Here is a 12,936-nt window from a genome sequence, read left to right as displayed (position 1 = left end):
CTGCCAGGCCCATCTCCCAGCTAGCCAAAGAGGTCCATCAGTCACTCCTCTGGCTAAAATATCTACTTTGCCAATTGGAATGAACATCCGCCGGCCCATCACAACTGGACTACCAACGTAACCCGCCAATGGGGGTTTTTCAACTGGCTCCTCCGTCGCGATGTCCCCTGAATGTCTAGACGCTAGCTGCCTTGAGCACATTGGACTGTTAGCTTAAGAGGCACATCGGACAAATTCTTTGTCCACTATACCTATTTTGCCAATTGGCCTGGTTTACCACACAGAGCCCTGTTGATCCTTCCTCTGAACCGGAATCTACAACAGAAGCTAGCCAGCTAACTGGCTACTAGCTTGTAGTCAGCTAGCAACTGCTAGCGGTCATCAGCTACCACCATATCTCCGGATTTCTATTGCAAGCTCTGAACCTTTTTTCACCTGGATCATTGCAGCTAGCTAGCTGCTACCCAAGTGGCCACTCCTAGCTAACATCTCTGTCCCAAAGCAAGAACCATTACTCCAATCGGTCCCATTGAAAAACTAATTGTCCCGATGGATATATTATCGAATAGATATTTGAAAAACACCTTGAGGATTGATTATAAACAACGTTTGCCATGTTTCTGTCGATATTATGGAGCTAATTTGTAAAACAAATCGCCATTTTCGTGACTGCAATTTCCGGGCGATTTCTCAGCCAAATGTGAAGAACAAACGGAGGTATTTCGCCTACAAAAATAATATTTTTAGAAAAAGGAACATTTGCTATCTAACTGGGAGTCTCGTGAGTGAAAACATCCGAAGCTCATCAAATGGAAAAGGATTTAATTTGATTGCTTTTCTGAATTCCGTGACCAAGTTACCTGCTGCTAGCTGGACAAAATGCTATGCTAGGCTATCGATAAACTTACACAAATGCTTGTCTAGCTTTGGCTGTAAAGCATATTTTGAAATTCTGAGGTGACAAGGTGATAAACAAAAGGCTAAGCTGTGTCTCAATATATTTCATTTGTGATTTTCATGAATAGGAATATTTTCTAGTGATATTTATGTCCGTTGTGTTATGCTAATTAGTGTCAGGCGATGATAACGCTCCCGCATGCGGGATGGGGAGTCACTAGAGGTTTTAACACCCCGGCCATCCTACAATCTAAGTTTGATGCTCTTAATCTCACACAAATTATCAATGAACCCACCAGGTACAACCCAAAATCTGTAAACACGGGCACCCTCATAGATATCATCCTAACCAACCTGCCCTCCAAATACACCTCTGCTGTCTTTAACCAGGATCTCAGTGATCACTGCCTCATTGCCTGCATGTAATGAGTCTGCGGTCAAGCGCCCACCCATCATCACTGTCAAAAGCTCCCTAAAACACTTCAGCGAGCAGTCCTTTCTAATCGACATTGCCTGGGTTTCCTGGAAGGATATTGACGTCATTCCGTCAGTAGAGGATGCCTGGTTATTCTTTAAAAGTGCTTTCTTCACCATCTTAAATAAGCATGCCCAATTTACAAAATGTAGAACCAGGAACAGATATAGCCCTTGGTTCATTAGCATCGAATAGCCCCCGCGATATACAACTTTTCAGGGAAGTTAGGAACAAATATACACAGGCAGTTAGGAAAGCAAAGGCTAGCTTTTTCAAACAGAAATTTGCATCCTGTAGCACTAACTCCAAAAAGTTCTGGGACAATGTAAGGTCCATGGAGAATAAGAGTATCTCCTCCTAGCTGCCCACTGCACAGAGGCTAGGAAACACTGTCACCACCGATACATTTACGATTATCGAGAATTTCAATAAGCATTTTTCTAAGGCTGGCCATGTTTTTCACCTAGCTAAGCCTACCCCAGCCCTGGACCCCTCACTGGAACTTGCCCAAGCCTCCCCCATTTCTCCTTCAACCCAAATCCAGATAGCTGATTTTCTGAAAGTGCTGCAAAATATGGACCCTTACAAATCAGCAGGGCTAGACAATCTGGATCCTCTCTTCCTAAAATGTTCCACCAAAATTGTTGCAACCACTATTACTATCCTGTTCAAACTCTCTTTCATATCGTTTCAGATCCCCAAAGATTGGAAAGCTGCCGCAGTCATCCCCACAAGACCCAAACTGCTACAGACCTACTGTATACAGTGCCTTGCGAAAGTATTCGGCCCCTTGAACTTTGCGACCTTTTGCCACATTTCAGGCTTCAAACATAAAGATATAAAACTGTATTTTTTTGTGAAGAATCAACAACAAGTGGGACACAATCATGAAGTGGAACGACATTTATTGGATATTTCAAACTTTTTAACAAATCAAAAACTGAAAAATTGGGCGTGCAAAATTATTCAGCCCCCTTAAGTTAATACTTTGAAGCACCAACTTTTGCTGCGATTACAGCTGTAAGTCGCTTGGGGTATGTCTCTATCAGTTTTGCACATCGAGAGACTGAAATTTTTTCCCATTCCTCCTTGCAAAACAGCTCGAGCTCAGTGAGGTTGGATGGAGAGCATTTGTGAACAGCACTTCTTTCCACAGATTCTCGATTGGATTCAGGTCTGGACTTTTGACTTGGCCATTCTAACACCTGGATATGTTTATTTTTGAACCATTCCATTGTAGATTTTGCTTTATGTTTTGGATCATTGTCTTGTTGGAAGACAAATCACCGTCCCAGTCTCAGGTCTTTTGCAGACTCCATCAGGTTTTCTTCCAGAATGGTCCTGTATTTGGCTCCATCCATCTTCCCATCAATTTTAACCATCACCCCGAAGAAAAGCAGGCCCAAACCATGATGCTGTCACCACCATGTTTGACAGTGGGCATGGTGTATTCAGGGTGATGAGCTGTGTTGCTTTTACGCCAAACATAACGTTTTGCATTGTTGCCAAAAAGTTCAATTTTGGTTTCATCTGAGCAGAGCACCTTCTTCCACATGTTTGGTGTGTCTCCCAGGTGGCTTGTGGCAAACTTTAAACAACACTTTTTATGGATATCTTTAAGAAATGGCTTTCTTCTTGCCACACTTCCATAAAGGCCAGATTTGTGCAATATACGACTGATTGTTGTCCTATGGACAGAGTCTCCCACCTCAGCTGTAGATCTCTGCAGTTCATCCAGAGTGATCATGGGCCTCTTGGCTGCATCTCTGATCAGTCTTCTCCTTGTATGAGCTGAAAGTTTAGAGGGACGGCCAGGTCTTGGTAGATTTGCAGTGGGCTGATACTCCTTCCATTTCAATATTATCGCTTGTACAGTGCTCCTTGGGATGTTTAAAGCTTGGGAAATCTTTTTGTATCCAAATCCGTCTTTAAACTTCTTCACAACAGTATCTCGGACCTGCCTGGTGTGTTCTTTGTTCTTCATGATTCTCTCTGCGCTTTTAACGGACCTCTGAGACTATCACAGTGCAGGTGCATTTATACGGAGACTTGATTACACACAGGTGGATTGTATTTATCATCATTAGTCATTTAGGTCAACATTGGATCATTCAGAGATCCTCACTGAACTTCTGGAGAGAGTTTGCTGCACTAAAAGTAAAGGGGCTGAATAATTTTGCACGCCCAATTTTTCAGTTTTTGATTGTTTAAAAAAGTTTGAAATATCCAATAAATGTCGTTCCACTTCTTGATTGTGTCCCACTTGTTGTTGATTCTTCACAAAAAATACAGTTTTATATCTTTATGTTTGAAGCCTGAAATGTGGCAAAAGGTCGCAAAGTTCAAGGGGGCCGAATACTTTCGCAAGGCACTGTATCTATCCTAACCTACCTTTCTAAGATCTTTGAAAACCAAGTTAACAAACAGATCACCGACCATTTTGAATCCCACCGTACCTTCTCCACTATGCAATCAGGTAATGGGTGCAACTCAGCCATGCACAAGGTCCTAAACGATATCATAATCGCCATCGATAAGAGACAATACTGTGCAGCTGTATTTATCGCCCTGGCCAAGGCTTTTGACTCTATCAATCAGCACATTCTTATCGACAGACTCAACAGCCTTGGTTTCTCAAATGACTGCCTCGCCTGGTTCACCAACTACTTCTCAGACAGAGTTCAGTGTGGCAAATCGGAGGGCCTGTTGTGCGGACCTCTGGCAGTCTCTATGGGGGTTCCACAGGGTTCAATCCTCAGGCCGACTATTTTCTCTGCGTACATCAATGATGTTACTCTTATTGCTGGTGATTCTCTGATCCAACTATATGCAGACCACACCATTGTGTATACTTCTGGCCCTTCTTTGGACACTGTGTTAACTAACCTCCAGATGAGCTTCAATGCCATACATCTCTCCTTCCGTGGCCTCCAATTGCTCTTAAATGAAAGCAAAACTAAATGCATGCTCTTCAACCGATCGCTGCCCACACCTACCCATCCATCCAGCATCACGACTCTGCACTGTTCTGACTTAGAATATGTGGACAACTACAAATACCTAGGCGTCTGGTTAGACTATAACCTCTCCTCCCAGACACACATTAAGCATCTCCAATCCAAAATTAAATCTAGAATCAGCTTTCTATTTCGCAACAAGCATCCTTCACGCGTGCTGCCAAACATACCCTAGTAAACCTGACTATCCTACCGATCCTTGACTTTGGCAATGTCATTTACAAAATAGCCTCCAACACTCTACTCAGCAAACTGGATGCAGTCTATCACAGTGACATCCGTTTTGTCACCAAAGCCCCAGATACTACCCACCACTGCAACCTGTATGCTCTCGTTGGCTGGCCCTTGCGTCATATCCGTCGCCAAACCCACTGGCTCCAGGTCATCTATAAGTTGTTGCTAGGTAAAGCCCTGCCTTATCTCAGATCACTGGTCACCATAGCAGCACCTACCCGCAGCACGTGCTCCAGCAGGTATATTTCACTGGTCACCCCCAAAGCCAATTCCCCCTTCCGCTGCCTTTCCTTCCAGTTCTCTGCTGCCAATGACTGGAATGAACTACACAAATCACTGAAGCTGGAGACTCATATCTCCCTTGCTAGGTTTATGCACCAGCTGTCAGAGGCGCTCACAGATCACTGCAACTGTACATTATCAATCTGTAAATAGCCCATTCAACTACCTCATCAACATATTTTTTTTTATATATATTTTTTTGCACCTCAGTATCGCTACTTGCACACTCCTCTATCACCCCAGTGTTTAAGTTGCCATACTGTAATAATTTTGCCACTATGTTAACTATTTATTGCCTCAACCCCCCTTATCCTACCTCATTTGCACACACTGTATATACACTTTCTCTATTGTATTATTGACTGTATGTTTGTTTATTCCATGTGTAACTCTGTGTTGTTGTTTGTGTCGCACTGCTTTGCTTTATCTTGGCCAGGTCGCAGTTGTAAATGAGACCTTGTTCTCAACTAGCCTACTTGGTTAAATAAAAGTGAAATAGAAAATGTTTAAATGAAAAACAACATTTTATTAGTTGCTAATGGCAGCCTGCAGTACACCGGTCGACCTTCAACTGGAGTTACTCAATGAGAGGGGGCAGCACTGAGCTCGTCTGCAATGTCACTTACTGGAGTTGCTCTAACTGTGCATGTTAACGATCCATGAGTTGCCAATTTAACCGACTTAAAATGGCTTCAATGCACTATTGAGTTTACACATAGGAATGAATGGTGTTGTGATCGATGGCTTTGTGCCTTTATATACAGTCATTGAACCAACCATACACCCAGCTTCGGAGCTTACTTTTCAACATATCAAATATATATATATATATTTTTCGGCAAATTTGAAGTACTTTTTTGGAACAATTGTTTGGAATTACCTGGGTTGCATTCACTAAGAACCAAATGGAAGAAAACAGAATTAAACTGCGAGGGACCTACCTGAATTTGTCCATTTTGCTGCAAAACATTTTCCATTTCGAGTAAATGGTTTCTGTTGCAAAACATTTTGCAACTGTTTGACACAGTCTTTGTCAAAATGAATAATCCCCTTGAATTTGTTCAACAGAAACTCGCTTTCATTGTAAAATGTCTTCCATTTGCAAATGTTTGCTACAGTTTGGACTATTGATTACACTCCGGGTGTGCACTTTTTCTATTCCCTCTGGGAATCAAGACAACACAGGTTTGTATGGATATATGGAAGACATGTTATTTTATGGACACAACTCAACTTTAGGACACTCAGAAGGTAAGAACTTTTGACAAAGTTTGTTTTAAGGGTGAATAAAATTTTAAAGGTAATGGCCTCTAGTAAAGATGCTGTTTATAGTCTACCTGATGTAAATGTCATGCAGCATCTGATGTAAATGTGATGTGTAACATACAGGGAGACAGTAGGCATAATAGAGGCAACAGCATTAGTGGTACTTAGCGCACCTATTTTCAGTTTTTCAGAGATGCATAGCAACAGAGTACTTGTAATAAGCATTATATACTGTAAAAATATTTAAACGTAACATGCAATAATTTCAACGACTTTACATCAATCAATTGAAATACACTGAACAAAAATATAAATGCAACATGCAACAATTTCAAATATTTTACTGAGTTACAGTTCATCTAAGGAAATCAGTCAAATGAAATAAATGCATAAACCCTAATTTATGGATTTCACATGACTGGGAATACAGAAATGCATTCTTTTGGTCAGAGATGTGCATCTGTTGACCACCATTTGCCTCATGCAGCCTGACAAATCTCCTTTGCATACAGTTGATCAGGCTGTTGATTATGGCCTGAGTAATGTTTTCCCACTCCTCTTCAATGGCTGTGCAAAGTTTACCAATCACTGTACCTGTACACAGCCAATCTGTAAATAGCACACCCGACTACCTCATCCCCATATTATAACTTCCCATCTTTCTCTTTTGCACCCCAGTATCTCTACTTGCACATCATCATCTCCACATATCACTCCAGTATTAATGCTACATTGTAATTATATTCGCCTCTATGGCCTATTTATTGCTTACCTCCCTACTCTTCTACATTTCCACACACTGTACATAAATAGAAAGATCTTTCTTTTCTTTTGTGTTGTTGACTGTACGTTTGTTTATGTGTAACTCTGTGTTGTTGCTTTTGTTGCACTGCTATGCTTTATCTTGGCCAGGTCGCAGTTGTAAATGATAGCTTGTTCTCAACTGGCCTACATGGTTAAATAAAAGTGAAATAAAAAAATACAAAAAGTTGCTGTATATCATTAGCGGGAACTGGAACACACTCTCTTGCATGTTAATCCAGAGCATCACAAACATGCTTAATGGTTGACATGTCTCGTGACTATGCAGGCCATGGAAGAACTGACACATCAGTACACATAGGACTACCAACTCGGACCAAACTAATTCTGGTCGTTTTATTGTTTATTGTTACATCAAACAGGATTTTGTTCAGGCAATAAAAAAAATATATCAAAACAACTTTAGCCTACAAGCTCACCGGGACACTCCAGACCAAGAAAGGGTTGGCAACCCTTAAACTATGTACAAGAGGACGAATATCATAATGTCCTCTCCTGAATCTGAATTTCCAGGTTTGAGTCAATAAAAAAGGTTTATTGGGCATCAGAAGGTTACAGTGTTGTCTGCCAGTGCATTCACTTCTACGGTTTAAGGATCTTAATTTGAGCCAATTTGCTACAACAGGAAAATAATTCTGCAGCAACAGGAAATGTGAGTTATTATGTGTCAAATTATTGTTTCGTGACCTGACTATCATAAAACAAATATACCACCAGGGGTCACGTATCCCTGAAAGATGAAATTACAAGGTATTCCAGCGGAGGCGGGACTTCCGTCAATACTGGATTAATCCTGTGGGAGTTGGCTCCAATGAGCTGGCTAAACAAATGTAATTGATTAATCAATGTTAATGATTAATCATACCAGTATAGGCTATCTGGGAATGTAAACCTTAATTAACCTGAAAGCATTGCTGTATCTAGGTTAATGTGGAAAAGTTTAACATGTCTCCTTTGCTGAAACAAATCAATTTGGACTGTATCCAAATGATCAACCTGAAAAGGTTTGTCCAGCAATTTAACTTTCTTATTAAATTGAATGAGACAATGATATCAAATCAGTTGAGATTGGCTGAATATCATAAATGTAACCCGTTGTAACACGTGAGCAGACGGTTGTTGTCACATGGAAATATATAAATATATGTTTTATATTACTGACGATTCTTCACCACCAGAGGTCACTGATCACAGAAAGCTGAAATCAAACGGGAGTCAAAAGGAGGCGGAACTTCCGTTTCCAATGGCACAGGGTGTCTCCCCTGTGAACAAAGGAAGAAATAGCTGCTTTCTCCCTTTGTTATCTTAGTATCTAGTGGAAAGCTAACCCTACTTGCGTTTACTAATGATGTCTCACGTTCACCCTTTAAGGCGCTATTTTTCCACGATGTTTACTGGAACGTGCGGAAACGTATAGAAATATTCCAAGATCTATTCACATTTCTGAAACACGAGAGATGGAGAGATACTTACTCACCAAGGTTAAGCTAATTTATCTACTCGAATTTCTATAAAAAAGGCTGGCTTATATGTCCTCAAGAAATTAATAATGACAGAGTCCAGTCGCTCCTGAAACACGAGAGACAGAAAATGAACTACGTTTGGCCCAGCTTGTCTATTTCTCAGAATACCTATGTCGGCCGGCCCATACAGTATGTCCTGGCTCAAAGCATTCAGTAAATGGACCTACACACTGACTTTGTCAGAGAAACAACAGCAGGAGTCAATCTCTACGTATCGCGTTCAAATGGAAACCCACACACCTCAACAATTCCTTTCTACAGCTCTAATAGTGTCTAACGTAATCTGGGTGTATAACATAATCTGATGCCCAATTTCATATTGGCTGAATTCAACATGAAGGCCTCATTCATTCATTCTTATATTCTTCACACAGGGCTCCAAGATGTCGTGACGTGACTATCTTTAATGTAATGACTGTTATTTAGCTAATAATTACCTACATGCCGTGTGGGAGATCTTTGTGGGCTATACTCAGCCTTGTCTCAGGATAGTAAATTGATGGTTGAAGATATCCATCTAGTGGTGTGGGGGCTGTGCTTTGGTAAAGTGGGTGGGGTTATATCCTGCCTGTTTGGCCCAGTCCAGGCGTATCGCCGAAGGGGGCCACTGTGTCTCCCAACCCCTCCTGTCTCAGCCTCCAGTATTTATGCTGCAATAGTTTATATGTCGGGGGGGGGGGCTAGGGTCAGTCTGTTATATATGGAGTATTACTCCCGTCTTATCTGGTGTCCTGTGTGAATTTAAGTAGCCTGCCTGCCTGCCTGCCTGCCTGCCTGCCTGCCTGCCTGCCTGCCTGTCTGTCTGTCTGTCTGTCTGTCTGTCTGTCTGTCTGTCTGCCTGTCTGTCTGCCTGTCTGTCTGTCTGTCGACCTGAGCCTCAGGTCTACCTGGCCTGATGATTTCTTGCTGTCCCCAGTCCACCTGGTTGTGCTGCTGCTCCAGTTTCAACTGTTCTGCCTGTGGCGATGGAACCCTGACCTGTTCACCAGATGTGCCAACTTGTCCCACACCTGCTGTTTTCAACTCTCTAGAGACAGCAGAAGCGGAAAGGATACTCTGAATGATCGGCTATGAAAAGTTAACTGACATTTACTCCTAAGGTGCTGACCTGTTGCACCCTCTACAACCATTTTGATTATTATTAACTGACCCTGCTGGTCATCTATGAACATTTGAACATCTTGGCCATGCTCTGTTATAATCTCCACCCGGCACAGCCAGAAGAGGACTGGCAACCCTTCATAACCTGGTTCCTCTGTAGGTTACGGTCTTTCTAGAAAGTTTTCCCTAGCCACCGTGCTTCTACACCTGCATTGCTTGCTGTTTGGGGTTTTAGGCTGGGTTTCTGTACAGCACTTTGTCACATTAGCTGATGTAAGACGGGCTTCATGAATACATTTGATTGAATTGTAATTAGATTAAATCATCACTTTTTTTTGAAGAATGTGAAATGCCAGAATAATAGTAAAGATAATTATTTATTTCAGATTTGATTTCTTTCATCACATTCCCAGTGGGTCAGAAGATAGCATACACTTAATTAGTATTTGGTAGCATTGCCTTTTAATTGTTAAAATTGGGTCAAATTCTTCGGGTAGCCTTCCACAAGCTTCCCACAATAAGTTGGGTGAATTTTGTCCATTCCGCCTCACAGAGCTGGTGGAACTGAGTCAGGTTTGAGGGCCTCCTTGCTCGCATACACTTTTTCAGTTCTGCCCACAAATGTTGTATAGGATCGAGGTCAGAGCTTAGTGATGGCCACTCCAATACCTTGACTTTGTTGTCCTTAAGCCATTTTGCCACAACTTTGGAAGTATGCTTGGTGTTATTGTCCATTTGGGAGACCCGTTTGCGACCAAGCTTTAACTTCCTGTCACGCCTTGGTCTTAGTATTTTGTGTTTTAGTTAGTTGGTTGGTCAGGCCAGGGTGTGACATGGGTTTATTGTTTGTTGTAATTCTTAGTGGGGTTTTTTAGTTATTAGGATTGTGGCTGATTAGGGGTGTGTGTTGCATAGGTTTGGCTGCCTGAGGCGGTTCTTAATCAGAGTCAGGTGATTCTCGTTGTCTCTGATTGGGAACCGTATTTAGGTAGCCTGGGTTTCACTTTGTATTTCATGGGTGATTGTTCCTGTCTCTGTGTTAGAGTTCACCAGACAGGCTGTATAGGTTTTTCCCATTCCGTTTGTTGTTTTTGTTATTTCATGTATCGTCATTTGTTCTATTAAAAACATGAGTAACCAACACGCTGCATTTCGGTCCGACTCTCTTTCGACAAACGAAGAACGCCGTTACAGAATCACCCACCACACACGGACCGAGCAGCGTGTTAACAGGCAGCTGGAGCAGTGAAGGGAGGACGTTATGGACAGCAGAGGATTGGAGTATACGACGTGGGAAGAAATAGACAGGTGGGCGGCCGACCCAGAGAGAGTGCCGGAGCCCACCTGGGATTCGCTGGAGCAGTGCGAAGAGGGCTATAGGAGAATGGAGTCGAAAAGAAAGACACGGCGGCGCAGAGCGAAGCCCCCAAAAAATTTGGGGGGGGGGGCTCAGAGGGAGAGTGGCTGAGTCAGGAGACAGACCTGAGCCAACTCTCCCTGTTTATCGTGAGGAGCCAAGGAGGAGACCAGAACCGGTGTTGGAGGTGAGCGAAGCAGAGACTGTGAAGGAGTTAATGGGGAAATTGGAGGAGAAAGTAATGAGGGAGTTGCTAGTGTGGTGCTTTAGGTATAAGATTCGTCCGACGGAGCGTGTCGGGGATTTAATGGCACCTGGGTCAGCGCTCCATACTAGTCCTGAGGTGCGTGTTAGTCGGCTGGTGAAAAATGTGCCAGCCTCACGCACTAGGCCTCCTGTGTACCTACCTAGCCTTGCACGTCCTGTACCAGTCCTGCACTCAGGCTCTCCAGTACACCTTCACGGTCCAGTCCATCCTGTGCCACCTTCACACACCAGTCCTCCGATGGTAGCTCCCCGCACCAGGCTTCCTGTGCGTGTCCTCGATCCAGTACCACCAGTTCCAGTACCACGCACCAGGCCTTCAGTGCGCCTCGCCTGTTCAGCGCAGCCAGCGCTTTCTCCCTCTCCTGCGCTGTCGGAGTCTCCCGCCTGTTCAGCGTTTCTAGAGCCTTCCTCCTCTACAGTGCTGCCGGAGCCTCCTGCCTGTTCGGAGCAGCCTGAGGTGCCAGTCTGCATGGAGCAGCCAGAGCTGCCAGTCTGCATGGAGCAGCTAGAGCTGCCAGTCTGCATGGGGCAGCCAGAGCTGTCAGTCTGCTTGGAGCAGCTAGAGCTGTCAGTCTGCATGGGGCAGCCAGAGCTGTCAGTCTGCTTGGAGCAGCCAGAGTTGCCAGTCTGCATGGAGCAGCCAGAGCTGCCAGTCTGCATGGAGCAGCTAGAATGCCAGTCTGCATGGGGCAGCCAGAGCTGTCAGTCTGCTTGGAGCAGCCAGAGCTGCCAGTCTGCATGGAGCTGCCAGTCTGCATGGAGCAGCTAGAGCTGCCAGTCTGCATGTAGCAGCCAGAGTTGCCAGTCTGCATGGAGCAGCCAGAGCTGCCAGTCTGCATGGAGCAGCTAGAATGCCAGTCTGCATGGGGCAGCCAGAGCTGTCAGTCTGCTTGGAGCAGCCAGAGTTGCCAGTCTGCATGGAGTTGCCAGTCTGCATGGAGTTGCCAGTCTGCATGGAGCTGCCAGTCTGCAGGGAGCTGCCAAAGCTGTTAGTCTGCATGGAACAGTCAGAGCTGTCAGTCTGCAAGAAGCCGCCAGAGCTGTCAATCTGCATGGAGCAGCCAGAGCCGCCAGTCAGCATGGAGCAGCCAGAGCCGCCAGTCAGCATGGAGCAGCCAGAGCCGCCAGTCAGCATAGAGCAGCCAGAGCCGCCAGTCAGCATGAAGCAGCCAGAGCCATCAGTCAGCCAGACTCTTCCAGATCTGCCAGTCAGCCAGACTCTTCCAGATCTGCCAGTCAGCCAGACTCTTCCAGACCTGCCAGTCAACCAGACTCTTCCAGACCTGCCAGTCAACCAGACTCTTCCAGATCTGCCAGTCAGCCAGACTCTTCCAGATCTGCCAGTCAGCCAGACTCTTCCAAATCTGCCAGTCAGCCAGACTCTTCCAGATCTGCCATTCAGCCAGACTCTTCCAGATCTGCCAGTCAACCAGACTCTTCCAGATCTGCCAGTCAAACAGACTCTTCCAGATCCGCCAGTCATCCAGGATCCGCCAGTCAGCCAGGATCTGCCAGATCTGCTAGTCAGCCAGGATCCGCCAGTCGGCCAGGATCTGCCAGTCAGCCAGGATCCGCCAGTCAGCCAGGATCTGCCAGATCTGCTAATCAGCCAGGATCCGCCAGTCGGCCAGGATCCGCCAGTCAGCCAGGATCCGCCAGTCAGCAAGGATCCGCCAGTCAGCCAGGATCCGCCAG

This window comes from Oncorhynchus masou, chromosome 31 (genome assembly GCF_036934945.1).
Source record: "Oncorhynchus masou masou isolate Uvic2021 chromosome 31, UVic_Omas_1.1, whole genome shotgun sequence".
NCBI classification, from domain to species: Eukaryota; Metazoa; Chordata; class Actinopteri; order Salmoniformes; family Salmonidae; genus Oncorhynchus; species Oncorhynchus masou.
The sequence above is the reverse complement of the archived record's forward strand: the minus strand, read 5'-3'. Positions refer to the sequence as shown.